Below are 16698 nucleotides of genomic sequence, written 5' to 3'. Positions count from 1 at the left end.
CCCCGTGTTTTAATATACCAAATCAGCAAAATCTGGGACTCGTCACTTCAAGGCCAGACTACTGTAAATGCTTCCTAAATCTTCCCAGCACACTAATGTAAGGGAGGAAAAAACCCGACCTTTGTTTTCTTTTCAGGAATTGTGGCAGAATGTTAAATAATCCCTCCCACACTTAACTTTTCAGTTTGGATTCAAGGTCCTATACTAAAAAGAAGCAGTCACTGCTGCTGGTCTGGGCACAGGTTGGCTCAGGGCAGTCACCAGCAATTGGCACACAATTGCATGGCCACCTTTGCTCCAGTCCCACAGTGTTGGATGTAGCCTTGTTGGAGACGTGCCTGTGTGTAGGGGTCTGGCCAGCCTGCCTGAGAAGCCTCATCCACCTCCTGTGGCTTCTCCTGGTGCTGAGGGACCTCTTGAACCAGAAACTTGCAGGGTGGAGGAGTATCAGGGAGCTGGTGGCTGCTCCATGGTCAGGGAGCAATCTATCCCAGCTTCCCTTACTTAGATTTTTTTTCTTTATTATTATTTTAGCCACCTCACGGGGTCAGGAAGATGCCATGCTCCAGTTGCACTGCATCCTGCTGCCACGGGCTATGTGCATGCAGCAGCATCACCAGAGGAGATGATCCAGAGTCCAACACATGAGCATGGCCCCTTGGTCCTCAGCACCGCTCTCTGCCCTCCAGCTCCCACATGAGGATTTGCTCCCAGAAGTTGTGTCACAGAAGTCATTGGGAGGTAAAAGGCACATAGACTGCATTTCTTTTCCATTTAAAATGTATAAGACGGAAGTTTTTTTCTGGTTTCCCTCAAAGGATTCCCTTTGTTACTCAGGGCATGCAGCCTGGGAGGTGGGGGCTGGCACCATTCCTGAATTACTGTGGTGTTATTTTTTGGCTTCCATTTTCTGAAGGAAGCCAGTGATGAGGTTGAAGCTTGGAGGGATTCTCTGCGCTGGGGCAAAGGACACCTTGCATAGCAGTACACGTCTTCTGCAGTTACTGCTTGTAACATACCTTTTCCTTTTGCTGTGGCTGTGCTCACTGACAGAGAAGGGCTCCAACCCCTCCCAGCTGTGATGCGCAGATACTGGCACATCACAAAATGGACACATTTGCCCCGAGCATGATTTTGTTTGTTTTGGCTCAACTCCATGGATGGATTGAGCCCTGGTGGGGTAAGCAGAGGCTTCTGAGGAAGTTATGGTACATTCTGGAGGCCATACTGCCTCAGATAGAGCTGCGCAGCACGGCACACAAGAGTCTGGGTTCAGGCTTGGGGTCTGGTGTGAGATGGCACCACTGAGCCCCTGTGTTGGCCAGCATTTGTTTGTCCATCTACTTCCTGTAAAGCTGAAATTAGCGAGTGGGAGAAGCTCAACCTGTTTTTTTATTATTGTTTTTTCATTTACCATGTTTGTTTCCTGAGTAGTGATACCTGTGGTAAAGCAGCACTTGGTTTAGCTTCTATATCTCATTGTAGAGGAAAAATTTTTCATGACCATAAAAGTTTTCTGACTCACTTTGAGGTGAACCATGCATCGCTGCGGCTTGTATCTCTACTCTTGAACAATGTGTACCTTGTATGATACTAGAAATTGTACTTGTGTGTTTCAGCTTATTCCAGGCTGGAATTTAAGGGAAGGCTCTTGCAGAGTATGTGTGCATAAGTGTGCTGAGCTGAGGGTAGGCAGTTGGAGCTGCAGGACCAGTAAGGATCATCTTTGCCACATATTGGTGTTAGCACTCCCAACACCCGCCTGGGAGACTGAGTTTGATGGCACTCAAGTCCTACAGCTCCTTTCTTGCTTTTCTCTCAGTCTTTTTGGGCTACATGAGCTCTAGGTGTATGAAAAAATCTAGGAATGGTATTCTCAGGATAAGAAAAATTGAGTTTTCCATGTCATAATCTCAGCTGCAATTAGACATTGGTTTTCTTGTGAAAACTGAAACTTTTTGAAATAAGGAATATGCTATCAGACAACTGAATGTGTGAGGAACCCATGAAAGGCTGCAATGAGTTGCAAAGCAGAGCTGGGATCTGCCTTAGCAGGGAGTGCCAGTGACCAGTGCTGAAAGCACTGCAATTAGGGCACTGAGCAATGGGGCTGTGCTAGAGGTCCACAGCACACACACTGCATTGCTTTTGAAAGTCTTTATTTTACTCTTGAGGAGTTAAATTAGCATATAAGCCATTGCTATGTGTTTATGTTGAAATGTTACAGTGGAAATGTTCTGACCTGGGAAAGCTCAAGTACTCATTTTTCTTTAAAAGCTTTTGTAGACGAACTACAGCTTATTTCCTGCTGTATATCTAAGAGGCTTTACAAGAGAGTTAAAATTGAAAAACAAGAAGAATATAGAAAAATAGGACCTCTGTCTATTCAGATTGATTCAGGCTTAAAGATATGTTAAGCTGCATTTTCTCATCAAGCATCTCTTCCGTATAGAATAGCAAAGTGAAAAAAGTGCAAGGATCTTTTCAATTTATTGAAAAATATCTTTCTGATGTTTTACCAGACTACTGAAAGATGTTCCAAGGCAGTATGGAATTCTATAAACATATATATATAACTTTATTAGAGGTGATTAAGGAGGAAAAAAAAATGAATATGGAATTACTGTAAATAGCACAAATCCACTGAAGCATGCAAGTGCCGAGAGGCTGCTTCTGTGTTGAATAAAAGTTCAAAAAATCTAAGGTTGCTTCCAAATACAGAACTAACCTGTGAGTTTGGATTTAGCACTGACTGGGCCTGTCACATTTCCCATTAATGAGGCTCAGCTCTGAAGAAAAGGAGGGAATAAAAATGGTCTGTGTGATGAGCTGTGCAATGCAGTAATTGGATCAAGCTGAGACATTGGTGGCCTTTAAGAGCAAAAGAAGAGATTAATAAGAGAGTTGGCATATGCAAATGGTTTGTTCTATTGAATTCTTTCAATACAGTTTTTATCTTTTTTTCAAATTAGGAGAGGGAGAACATTCGGGTTATGGACTCTGGGAACATTACCTATTTTACTTCTCAGACTGGTAGGACATTGGTGGATACACCCTTACTGAAAGAAAGAACTTTCCATGTTTTTACCACAGAACTTTGGGGACCATCTCCTGTGTGGCCCAGAGGCTGTAAGAGGGGTCTGAGTTTTGGAGTGAGGTGCCTACAGGAGGAGTTAGGTGAGAGCTGCACAGGTTGAATTCTGGCAAGTCCGAAACCATCAAGTGGATCTAGAACTCAGGGCAACATGTGAAGCAGGAATGTTCTCTGTGGATGTTTTCCAGCTCTTATCAAAAGTTTACAGAGCATATGTCTAAGTGTAGTAGAAGTCAAATTTAAAAGATGCCAAGGACTAGTTATTCTTGATGTGGCTTCTGAATTGACTCCACATTATCCTTGCTTTCAGTGTGATAAATTTACTTTATAAACCATGAGCATTTGGGATGGACCATTCCAGGTCAGCCAAGAGAATGCAGTTCTATCCCTGCCTATCTGCAGGTGCCAGTCTGCCCTCCCAGCAGTGTAGATTTGGTACAAGTCAGTTATACTGTGGAAGACCAGCATCCTGTCTTGTTCACTTTATCTTGTAGAGAAAGTTATCTTCATTAAAAGTCTGAGTTTGACATTTACTTTTCCACACACATAGGATTTCTAGAGCTGTATCCTAACTACTGGCCCTCCCTTTACAGCTCAGCATCTGAAGTGCAACAGGCTGTCTGTACAGGCTAGCTTGCCTTATTAAAACCATTTCCTACGGGTTTTACTTTCACAGAGATTTAATTTTCATTTGAGTGACAGCAGAAGCGATCATGTTTTGTACAAGCAAATGAGCAGTTTACTAATCATTTACTAGCAAACTTGTTTTAATAGTAAAACTGGTTTTGTATTTGTTTAGTGTGTCTATGATATCGTGTACTGTTTCTCACTGGTAGTTTTAAAGATTGCAGAGGTTGTACCAGGATGTTTGGCTCTCCGTGCTCTAAGCTCTTAAAACATACAGCAGAAGAAAAAAGCTCAAAACACTGACAGTGACATTCTTTGCTTTTTATTTCTTTTATTCAAAAACTAAATGTAGTGTTTTCCACTGGATAAAAATGATTGACATTCCAAAGTTGCCACCAATGACATTCTTGAATCCTCAACACTTCTCAATAATTAAGTTATTCTCACACAGCTTCTTCAGGGATCAAAGCAGTGCTGTTACTGCAGCTCCATTTCCCAAGGAAAGAAGAGCTAAGCTCTCACGCTACAGACTTGTTAGCTTGCTGCTTTCCCTCTTTTTGAACTTTTCAGCTGTACCACACAATTTCAAATCAACCTGACAGCGTAAATACCTGAAAGACAGCAGGCTACCCCAGGCTCTGTGGCAATCTGTAGTGCCACCACATAGGGACACGGGGCTGGCACTGCCGTGAGGTGGCAGAGGATGCAGGAAGGGCAGAACCAGAATGGCCCTTGGGGGGTACCAGGACAACTCTGGCCAGAGCACGTGTGGTCAGCACAGCAGCAGCCTGGACACTGCTCCCACAGGGCTTGTCTGAGAGCGTTTACCCAGCGAGGAGATGGGGCATTCGTCTTCCGTGTCTTTCAGGTGGCCCATGATGTGTTTGTAACTAAGAACTGAAACCATACACAGTATTTCAGTGGATTTTTGTCTAAATTCTTTTTTGGGAAGAATGAAAGTATTATAATAATGTCATCACTTGGGAATGTTTTAGAAAGGACTGCTGGCTCAAATTAGGCCTTTTATAAGCTCTAGATTTTTATAACTATTTCAGTTCAGTTATGACTTTCTGTTTTAATAAGATGCAGTGCAGTCATTCCCAGTGAAGGCAGTTAAATAAATAGCATAACACTTTGGCATGACTCAGTTTTTTATTCTGAATTATTATTTGGGCCATACTGACAGAAAACAAGATATGCTGAGAGAAACGTTGGGATGCTATGGTGCTTATGTATGCCTTTCTTGCCGAGATGTGGCCTAAGTAGAATAAGAAAACTCTTTTTGTACACAGAATTTATGTTATACTTTTGTAGGGAAGGAAAATGTGGATGCCCATCTCCACATTATATTACATTGCTATAATATTACTCCTGTACTTTATCAAACATTATTTTTAAAGTAGTTTTGCCAAATAAAAAGAACCCCACAATGCATGAATACTTTTTCTCTTGTTTGACAAGTGCAGCCTATACCACCTCCAGCAGCACAGGCTCCGAGTGCTGATCCCCTGTCCCCAGCCCCACGGCAGTGGAGCACAGCCAGTGGTTCACTGCCCCTTGTGTGTCATGTCTTGCTCCTCTGCCTCTTCTGTGTAGGCAGCAACGATGTGCCATCTGTTGGGGACATTAGCATACCCAAGCTGTATCCCTGCGATGCTACTAGACAGTATAAGGAATGTATTACCGTGATGTGGCGACTTCCATTTGCATTTCACACTTTTAGCTTTGCTTCACACATTTCTTCTTCTCAGACATGATAAAGGGAGGAAGCGCTCTATTTCTTGTCAGGGTGGATGGATGGCACCCCTAGAAGAATATGCATTTGAAGCAATATGTTCTGCATCACTGACGTAAGCTAAGATGCTGTTAAGGCCCGGGCAGGTTTGTTTTCCAATTCAGCGCTAGCAAGCAGGGCACTCAGGGACTCGGTGTCCTTGAATTTAAAGAAGATTGAAATGTTGCATTGTTGAGGCTGAAGGGAACACGGATGGGAGCAGAGTGATTCTGGGGCAGACAGTAAACACTTGATTGCAAGTGCGGTGTGAGCTTGGCCTACGTTCTGAATCTCTCTGTGGTCTCTTTTGCTCACTCCATTCATATTCTCTGGTTCTTTCATCAGTCCCAGGTTTGCTCGGCACCTTCTGCCATGTTTTTATTTAGGTCTGCAATGTTGAATGTGCATCTCTATGGAAGAACAGTCCATGCCCAAGCACTTATGAATGAGGGATGCCAGGGTAGTAGCATATACAACATCATTTCTCTTTGTCAATATTTTGTCTTTTTAAGTTTGAAAACTGTCCTCATGGGATTCATTTGGTAGATTCTGAAGTCATCATGTAGTACCACTTTCCAGGTCTCCAAATTTCAAGATGCTGACATATTTCTGGATTTCTTAAAGTGAAATGCTACCCTAGCAAGCCCTATCCCCCGCCCTGCCCCAGCTGCATCCATCGTTTCTGTTGCTGGCCTCTTTCGCCTGGGTGCATCCCAGCTCTGAGTGCTCATCTCCAGCCTCATTTGTAGTGTGCCAGGTCCTCGGCTTCTCCCTATTTACTGCTTTTGTTGGAATAGCTGACAAAACCTGCAGAGAAAGCTGTAGTAGAGCTCAATGTAATTCCTTTAAATATCCAGATTTTTAAATCTGGCACTGGAGACCAAGAAACCTGAAAAATCATAGTTGAAGATAAGATGGGTAAAGAAGAATTTTGTTTTCTTTTTCTAACTGATATTAGACAGGAATAACCAATTCTAAATGCAATGGATTACTCTTTAGTCCTTGCTGAAGCCATGGGAAAGAAATGGAGACAAATTCAATGCAGTGCATTTTTAAATAGATTTGTTTTTTTTTTTTTTTACATATTCACAGTGCTTATCAAGTATTCTGTTCCTGCAGAGAGTCTCTAGGACAGTAAAGCATAACTATGTGCTTGAAGGGACTTCTGTACGTTGAAGGGATGAATAGAATGGCAAACAATTGACTTATTTAGCCTTTTGCCCTTTACATACAAACAATTTAGTCAATACCTTATAGTCTAAGGTATTTGATAGATATATCTTTGGGAAGGATTATCCCTTAAAATGGCACCTTATAAATGTATAAACTAATATTTGTTACTGCTTGCATATAAATGCATGAAATACGGAGCATAAAGAGTGTAAAATGAGTGGTACAAACCATGCTTTGATGTCTTCACTCTTTGAAAATAACAGCATCTGCCAAACCATCTTTAAATTTCAATCAAGTTCTCTAGGATGGGTTTACAGCTAAGCCATCAGCCCCATGCAATTCCTGCAAATATTTCCCTGCTAATAGCTGCAACTATCACCCTTGCCATTTGGCTGCATAATGTACAGGATCCTGGAAAAGATTAAAAATATCTCAGTATAGAAACCATCAACAGCTCTCTGATCTTCATTTCATGTATCTTTCAGGGACTGAAAGCAACACAGTGTTTGCATTTGCCAAAGCTGGAGAAAACATCAAGGCACCTGATAGTGAATTGCAGGCAGCATGCCTTCAGGCAAAAAAAATGGGAGGGATCGGTGGCTCTGCTCTCTGGCCATGCTCATGCTTCAGATGTGCCTTTCTTATGGCTGCTCAAAGACGTGTTCATGCCTATGCAGCAACCCCACACACACTGCAGCCTTGGGACAGAGTGGTTGGGAGCTGCATGGAGGAAAAGGATCTGGGGGTGTTAGCTGACAGCTAGTTGAATGTGAGCCAGCAATGTGCCCAGGTGGCCAAGGCCAATGGCATCCTGGTGTGTCTTAGAAACAGTGCAGTCAGCAGGAGTGGGGAGGGGATCATCCCCCTCTGTTTGGCACTGGTGAGATCACAGCTCGAGTACTCTGTTCAGTTTTGCACCCCTCACCAGAGAGGGCCCAGGAAAATAGTTGAGACCTTGGAGTGTGTCCAGAGAAGGGCAACAAAGCTGGAGAATAAGTCTTATGAGGAGCATCTGAGGGAACTGGGATTGCTTAGTCTGGAGGAGAATCAAGTAAGACCCTATCACTCTCTACAGCTCCCTAGAGAACACTGTGCTGAGGTGGGGGTCAACCTCTTCTCTTAAGTAGTGACAACAGGACAAGAGGTAATGGTCTTAAGTTGCTTCAAGGGAGGTTCAGGTGGGGTACTAAGAAAAATGTATTCATAGAATCTGTGGTCAGGCATTGGAACAGGCTACTCAGAGAAGTGCTGGAGTCACCATCCCTGGAGGTCTTTAAGAAATGTGTAGGCAGTGGGGTAGTGTGCCTGGACAGCCTCCTTGTGTCAAAGGGCAGCACTTCCCCTGACTTAATGCCTCTTTGGCCTGCAGTAAGTGCATCAGGATGACCCTGGAGGGTGCTAGTGGCAACATCACATCTTCCTGTCCCTCCACAGCCAGGCATTGGGGGCAGCTCTTGTACCTCTGCTAGGAAATGAACCCAAGTGGGGCTGAATGGGAAATGATTGTTTTGATGGAATTAAATTTTTTCACAGAAAACAATAGACTTTTGTTAAATCGATGTTGGATACAGACCTGAACATTCTGATTTAAAATGTTTTGCTTGGAATCTTTCTGTTTGAGAACAGGAAGCAACTTACAAAAGTTTATTTAAAACTTCTCGATTTAATATTGACTATGGTCATCTTTTTTTAGGAAATAATATAAACAACCATGTTTATCTTGCAATTTGAAAGTAATTACAAGCTCAACTGCTGAAAGGAAACAGACACTAGTCTAGACAAAACAGTGTCTTGCAGTGAGTTCTAAGAGGCAGCCATCCTTGCTGCTTCAGCAAGTGATCTGAAAACAGGAAACTTTCGGCAGTTATGTTACCTGGTGATACTAACAGATGATGCAGTGAATTGAACATCATCACCTGTTAGGACACCATAACACAAAATAATTGACAAGCTAAGATTCAAAGTGAAAATATGAAAATAGTCCAGATCTTTAGAAAAATAAACCTTTGTTTTAAATGAGCACAAGCCTCCTCCTGTAAAAATGTCCTGCAATCCTTTATTGCACCAGACTGGCAGTATGGCAGCATGGTCCAGCTCAGCTGAACTCAAAAGGAGTATGAGCATTTGATGACATATCGGAAAGCACAGCTCAGGAGAGAAAACAAAAGCAGAATGCAGAGCAGTTGCCCTGCTTCTGTGGTGGGAGGAAGTGGTTTCTCATCCAGCCATATAGGCAGGGACAGCAGCCGGCTTTCCCTGCTTGGGGCTGCACGGGGTACTTCCATTCCATGGGGCTGGCAGCTCTCAACCCTGTACTGTGTGTGCATGGCCTTGGGGACCTTGGGGGGAGAAACCTCATTGGAAACAACAGAAGCCAGCAGCAGGAGTACTCCTCTTGCATGTATCCTCCTGCAGCCATCTGCAAAAGGCAGAGAGCTGTGTGTTAGGTGCATTATTGAGATGGTAATGGGGAAAAGGTTTGTATCGTTCCTTTAGGCAAGGCTGTGCTGGAGCAGAGTTGAACTGTGTTACTAAAGGCATCCAGAAGCCAGTGAGGATGTTGCTGACCAGTCTCTGTGGGATGAAATCACAGTGTGAGAGTTTACAGCCAAGACGATGTGCTGTGGAGCTGGCAGTGCTTCAGGCTGTGAGCACAGAGAGTTGCTGCCCGCCTTCTCCTAACAGGATGAGATGTTAGGTTGGGTGGGAATGGGCTGTCACTACCCCATACAGCCCTTGTTGGTATCTTTAAGGGGCTGCTGTTGGGGAGAACATGAGCTAACAGCCGGCATTGCTTTATGAGCAGTACACATGGTAAACAAGATTATCTATAATGAGATTAGCCTTGGCCAGGCTAAACCATGGCTGAGTTCATTTTGCTCTGAGGCAACCCTAAAGCAATTGCAGCACTAAATGCATGTAAACATACGCACGAAAAAAAATTAGAAAGAGGCAACTGGTTGGCAGAGGGAAGCCCCTCGCATCAAAGGAAACTCTGTGTGCCCACATTAGATCTCCATTGGGATGGATGCAACTTCTTTGGAGTGCATCACAGGGAGTGGTGCTGAGAAGCGAGGCCCAGCCTGCGGTCTGGGAATGGCTGTGGCCTGGCAGGCCCATGGCACGCAGAGTAGCAGGGCTCTGTTGGTGTGACTGGTGTCCTATGCACTTCTGCCAGCCATTAGATGTCTTAGATGTCTATGACCTTATGGTGGTGCAAATTAAAATCCGTCATGCTGTTGTGATGAAGGACTGATCTGGTGGTGTTCTCAAGCCAGCGTGGTTTGAGCCATCCAGTCTGTCCCAGTAGTCCCTGCTGTGAGTGTGGCTCCCTTGACCTCGAGACTCTGCTACAGTAGAACATGCAGCAAAGGGAGAATGGCTGGCATTTTAGCAAACATTGTTTGCATTCTTGCTGCTCCTGCTTGCAGGCTTTGGACTCTTTATTTCCTTGGTCAAATCTCATTATCATCCATCAACTTGCTGATATTCAAAATCCAAAGCAATTTGATGATTTGTTTCCCATCAGATATTAAATGGATATTCTACTTTCAGTAATTAGTCTTTTAATGCATATAAATTCTCTTTTTAACAGAAGAAAAATATGACCTAAAAGTCTTTAACACCAACCTACTCCTTTTTTTTTCCCTGCTTCTTTTCACTAATCACTGTGTCTGTAGTGCCAGATTAAAATTATGCTGCTTAAACTTGGTAGAGTACTGGCTCAACAGCAAAAATGGGAAAATAAGACAGAGGAAAGGAGTGGAAAGTAAAAACCTTACAGTACAGCAGGAATGCTTTTCTATTCCATTTCATATTATGCAGTGTGCAGAAGCATCCAATTTGATAAATTGACTCAGAACAAACTGCTAGCGAGAGAGCAGGAATAAAAGCAGACACCGACCTGCTAATAGACTCAAATTAAGTGAACTTCTTGCTAGCCCCGCCACCTCCCCAGAACAGTGCAGAGCTGAGAGTCAGGCACACTGTCAGGCAGTGTGTGTGCAGGGCTGAGGCCTGGCCATGGGGTGGGTTTCAGTGCCCTGCATGGCCACCCTCGTACTGTGCCCACAACTGGTAGTCGCTGGTTGCCTGAGTAGTGGTGCCAAAAAGATATGATGAAGAGGTAGGCCAGTTGCGTGCATTGGGTTGGCTTGGTGCAAATCGAGAGTGTGTATGTGAAACGGAGGTATTTGCATTGGTATTTGTGATATTTCTCTTTCTCAGAAGCTCCATTAGTAATCTCCCACTTCAGCTCTTCACTTGTTGGTTAGTCCCCATTCTCCAAATGCTACCATGTCACAGAGGGGATATCAGCCCAGAAATAATTAGTATGGCAATTTGGCTCTCACTCTGCAAATTGCATCTAGTAGTTGCATGCAAAATTGTCTGTAGAAATAATCTGACTTTTATCAAGAGTTAGTTTAATAATGGAACTTTTTTGTTACTGTTGCTGTTCTGCTGAAATTTGTGGTTAAGGACTGTTGCTCTGTTGCTGATGGAAACGTCTTCCAGCAAGAGATAGAGATGTTAAACCTTTTCTACATCTGTTTGTTGGAGTGAGGTGTCCTGACTTAGTATCTGTTCAAAATACAAGTGTTCTCTGACAGTTACTTTCTATGGAACTCTGCCAAATTCTGTATTTTATGCACATGATAGATTATCGGAGTTCTTTCTCCTGTAATTAACCATTAATAGATGCAGAGACAACAGTGAGATCTCCCACTACTAAGGTGGCTGCTGAACCTAAGCTAAACTATAATGCCCCTTGGTGCAGAGTAGCAGAGGTGCCAGGAAAGGCTAGCAGCCACTTCTGGAGCAGGGGGCAGCTTTTATTGCAGAGAGATATGGTGCCCTGAGCTTGAATTTGAAACCTCTCCATCCATAACAAACATTCTTAGGATAATGGTGAGAGAAGTGCAGATTAGATTTCCTTCTGCCAACAGCCCCATCTTGGACCAAAACAGTACTTTCAGCAAATGTAGGTTTTGCCCCACTCTGCAGGTGCTCTCCTCTGGAAAGCTGCAGCTGAGCATGCTGCCCCTGGCCCAGCCCAGCTCCAAGCCGCCTCACTCAGTGTCCCCAGCCAGCCTGTCCATGGCAGCAGGAGCCTTTGCAACACATCTGGCTGATGGGATTTAAAGAGGGGAATAATAGACAGACAGCAGGCTTCTGACCATGGAAAATCCAACATCCTTGTAACATGGGTGGTACTAAGGTATGAGCAGTCATGGATTGAGGTGTTGGTCTAATTGTAATATTTTTCTTCCGGCAGCCTTTAGCTCCCTTCAGATCTGTGGTTCCTTTAATAATTATGACTGCCAAACGAAGCCATCTGTAAATGCTAAAACTCGCAAGCTCTTACCAAGTTCATAGCAGTCCTGTTTGTGAGATAAGTTCTGCATCTTTCCAGCTGACTGCCAGTAGAAATGTCCCAATGACTGGCATGTGCCCTCTCCCCTTTCTCCAGAGCAGCCTCTCCTGTGCTGTCCCAGTGTGTCCCACACTGGGCACTGGGCTCCCTGGCACGTGCACGCTTGGTGGCCTTGGCACGGTGCAGTACACATGTGCTGGAGCCTTTCTGTGAACATGTTTTGGCAAATACTATAAAGGAGTCATTTGACAACACACCCATTTGAACCCGAAAGGCTAAAGCAGAAGTGACAGCATAGCATCACCACTCTGCTACCGCTGGCTTATTATGTTTATTCAACATATGTTGTTATTGAATTAAAGTGATATTTTTCAATTAACAAGTGCAGCAAAGAATGAAACCCTCCTAGCTCATTCCTTTTTCTCCAGCCACATGTACAGCTGCTGCAGGGTGCCCAGCCTGCGGAAAAATGAAAGGAGGGGCTGAGGGCAGAGCTGGGGCATCACATGTGTCCTGTGGCCCTGCAGAGGGCTCTGGCTCCAGGGCATGGCAGTCCTGTCTGGACTCTTGTGGAGGCTGTTGGACCCAGGGTTCATCCTGATGCCCTGCTCTGAGACAGCCGCTGGCTTCGGCAATACACAAGGTGATGTTAATTTTGATTTGGAGTGTGCAGTAATGAGCAAGCAGTGTGATTAATGCATAAAGCTGACAGAATGCACAGGCATCTTCAAAGAAGCAGAGTGTATGAGGTCAAGAAAGGTGTGTGGGGTGAAATGATGTTTCAGAAGCAGAAAGCATGCCTGGCTGACTCATGAGCTGAACTGTGCAATAATCACAGGTAATTATTGCAACCAGCCATCAGAGTATCTGCATGCATGCCACACTGACCTGCACCACAGTTCCCATTTTGGCTCTGGCATGCTCTATTCACAGCGCAGAACAGAGATGAGGAGCCATTTCTACCAGAGCCAATATTCAGGTTGTTTCCCCATCTTGCTCCCACAGATGACATTGAGACATGTCCTGAAATGGTGAGGAGAGGAGAGCCACTGACTTCAGAGCAATGGAGAACGAAGATACCTTTGTGTTCACCCTCAAATACATCTGTGCTACAGTAATGTGCTTCTGAATCAGTGTCGGGGAAGTTGCTTACAGTCATGCTATTTTTACTGCAGTGAAAGCAAAGGAAGGCATGCAAGGCTGTGAGCACAGGTAAGGCAGGGGTTGTGGGTTATTGGGTACAGCAGGCTGCAGCCTGTGGGCAGAGCAGTGAGGTTGAGCCCTGCCCTGGGCACCGCAGTGGCAGCAGCCTGGGGACTTCACTCAACCCAGGGGCAGCTTCTGGGGCTGTCTGTGAGCTCTGTCCTGGCGGTGAGGAAGCGGCCTCAGCACCTCTTCTCTTGGTGTACTGAGCGCCCATGTGAGGTTAGGATTTCACGTCGGTACTGTCCTGATGGGTTGGTATTGGTGGCAGTGTGCTGATAAGTGAAGATATCACATAGAGGGATGGATCCCTAAGGAGTTATTTGAAGCTAGAGGATAGCACAGATTTTTTGTGTTATTTTCAGTCTAGGCACAGGCTTGGCCTTGGAAAAGGAGCAGACCTACAAGCTGGTAGTTTAAGGGCAGGAAATTCATCTCGTATAGTGAGTAGGGATTCCTCGGGCCTTGACAGCCATTCTGTTACCCCATAGCAGGGCTGCACAGAACTTCGAAGCAAAGCTGGCTCTCATCAGGCAACTCAGTGGCGCATCCTTTCGTGCTGCTGACACCCACCCCCCTTCAAAGCTAGGCTTTGGGCTGCATACGCTACAGACAAAGTATTTGGAGCTAGCCTTGGAGCTAGATCCACAGATAGCTTTTTATCAGTGTTTCAAGTGATGTGCTTAGAAACATAGCAATGAGTAATAATTAACATCTGTCTAGACCTCTATGAAATTTGTACTATATAGAACGTACGTAGAAAAACATGTCTATATTGCAGATGAGTACGTATAAGGCACTGTTTATACACCTAACATTTCATGCAGCAAAATACCATTTCAGCTTAAGTAGCATGAAGTCATCCTCGTTCTGCTATAATACAGACATCTCCCATCTATTTTTAGCTCCGTCTGGCCAATTCAGCAGCACTGGTATAACAGTAACACTTTCCTTTCTCTTCTTGTGATGTTAATTTTATTCTGGTATCCAGACCCTTGCTGGCCTCTTGCTTCATCCACACCCATGTGCATTGGAAAGTTCAATTAACGTTGTAACGAATGGCCCCACACCTGAGTTGTCGCAGCAGACAAAAGGGAGCTGCTGCCAAGTCCCAGGTGCTGTGGTGAGCTACCAGGGGGAAACAGTTTGCTTCTAAGGCCTCAAATCCTACTATAGATAACTGGGATGAATCCAGGCATCCAAGTAGAGAAAGAAATCTCTCTGAATTAGTTACTCATCAGTGTGTGCTGCCCTAACCTGGAGGTTACACCTCTCTTCATTACCGAAGGGCAACGCAGATGACAGGGGAAGGCGGTATTCAAACGTTTATGTATGGCCAGAGATGCGACGTCTGTCACAGCACAAGCGTTAGGATCGTGGGTACCGCCTCAAGCCCTCGGGCTGTTGGGAAAATAGTTCAGCTTGGAGAGTCCTGCCGCACCGAGTGCGCAGGCTTTCCGCGGTACTGGCTACGGGCTGTAAGGCAGGAGGTAGCTCGCATCTCGCGTTAGACTACTTCTGCCTCCAACAATTAGCCGAGCCCAGCAATTAGCGGGGCACCGCGCAGCCCGCAGCCGCTGAGCGGGCGCTCCCCTCTCCTCTTAGCGGGACCTGGAGAAACGCTGCCCTCTGCTGCGGGAAAGAGAGGCGGCCGTCGGCGCACGCCCGCAGCCGTTCCTTCCCCCGGCAGCGGCCCGGCCCGGGGCTGGCTCTGCTCGTAGGCGGCTGCCGGCGCTCCGACAGCGCTCTAGGGCAGCAGCCGTCGGCCATTCTCTGTGCCTGTTGCTGGGCTGTAGAGAGTGCCTTTAGCGGCCCTCTTTCTCACCTGGTTGTTTGGCTTTGGGCCAGCCACTACGGCTTGATTTATAGAGGCTCTGCTCTAGATGGTGAAATAATATCCAGCTTGGAACAGACGCAGCGTATTGTTCAAGTGTTAATCAACCATACAACAGCCCTCAGGAGAGAGGCAAGCAAGTTTTTAACCTTCATTTTACAGATGCAGAAGGAGATTAAGAGCGGACAAGGACTGCCAGGTTCCCCATAGCAGCGATGCACTGCAGCTCTGGGCAGTGCTGCTCCTCAGTCCTGGGAATCCGGAGCCTGTGCCAGGGAACAGGGGAAGTGGCTGTGCGGCCCTGTTCTTTGGGTGTCTTGGTTTTAAATGCTATTTCTCCTCTTGCCTGGACAAGAGGAGTTCCAATGGGCTGCAGGTGAGGGCCTCAACCCAAACCACTCTGCCTTATTTCTCAAACATTGGAAGCACCTATCTGTTATTTTAAGAAGTGCCATGTTGTATTGAAGCATAGGAGAGAATTGCGAAGGTTGAAAAAAACCCACAGGCATGTGGATGTCCTTGTGCCACTGCTAGCCTCTGCGTGCAGAAAGACCTCTACTGTTTGGCTGCAGTGCTGTTGGAAACCACAAGCTCTTTGTTAACCGCTAAAGGAGATGTTCTTCTGGCTAAACTTACACCAAATCACAAGTTGCCCAAAAGTAGGCTATTGATTCAAAGGCTTATCATTAACACGACATTCACTCATTCCAATGCCTCACCTCCAGCATCACAGTGAGCGCCAGTAAAATTAAATTAGTGCTGTGCTAGTGGGCAGCTGGGAGAGTGCTCTCAGTGCACAGAGAAACAAAGGCAGGAGGAGGATGTGGCCCCAGCGCTGCCTGCAGCATGCACAGAGCCTTTGTGCTCAGGTGCTGTGTGCAGGGCGGGCTGTGGGCCTTTCCCTTCCCAGCTGCACAGCGTTCTGCTCCGGGGGCTTGGGGCACATCTCACACAATGAGCCACGTAGGAGGAAGCACTTACCATGTAATTCAGGTAGGGAAAGCAGCACATGTGAGTGGCATAGAACCTACCGGCCCTTGTAGATTATGTGATTTATACATTCACTCGAACAGCAATGAATGAACAGTCTTACAGAAGGCAATATGCTATTGTGCAGTTACTTCTATGCCTTGTCTTTTTAATGAAAGGGATTATATATTCAAAGTTAATTAACTCGTTTCTCAAAATCATTTACACATCTGCTCTGTTTCCAGTAAAACTCCAGTTTCACATTGCTAACTTCAGAAATCTATGAAGAGGAAAAAAAAAAAGAAGACAACCAACCAACCCAACCTTCTGCATTAGCTACTCTGTTTCATTTGCTGTGACTTCAGTTGTGGAATTATTAATACTAATGAATTTCACAGGCTGCACTTCGGCCAATGAATTTTGCACCGGTCCACGCTTTGGAAGGGCAGTCACTTAAGTACTAGCCTGGAACTGGTGTCTGCCTGAGTACTGTCCTTACTGTCACATCGCTGGTGACACCAGCAGGCCCAGTCTTGGAGTATCACTGTCACCCAGCTGGGCACTTGGCTGCTGACACACAGCCAACACATGTCACCTGGCCACACTGCCACTAGCAGGCGGCATGTGCCAGCTGAGGAGGTCTCCGATGG

General features: G+C 45.4%; 1 long non-coding RNA gene across 1 annotated transcript in view; it reads left to right on the top strand.

Annotated features, from left to right (window-relative positions):
• The window catches only part of LOC149916840 (uncharacterized), a 31061-nt gene extending 14807 nt beyond the window's left edge, over nt 1-16254 (top strand). The window contains exons 6-8 of the long non-coding RNA XR_016468955.1: nt 535-741; nt 13048-13254; nt 15242-16254. This is a non-coding gene — a long non-coding RNA (uncharacterized LOC149916840). The remainder of the gene's footprint in view (nt 1-534; nt 742-13047; nt 13255-15241) is intronic.
• The last annotated feature ends 444 nt before the right edge of the window (nt 16255-16698 follow it).

The sequence above is a fragment of the Phasianus colchicus genome, chromosome 9, assembly GCF_987193195.1.
Source record: "Phasianus colchicus chromosome 9, bPhaCol1.hap1.1, whole genome shotgun sequence".
NCBI lineage: Eukaryota > Metazoa > Chordata > Aves > Galliformes > Phasianidae > Phasianus > Phasianus colchicus.
This window is presented reverse-complemented; position numbering and strand designations above follow the sequence as displayed.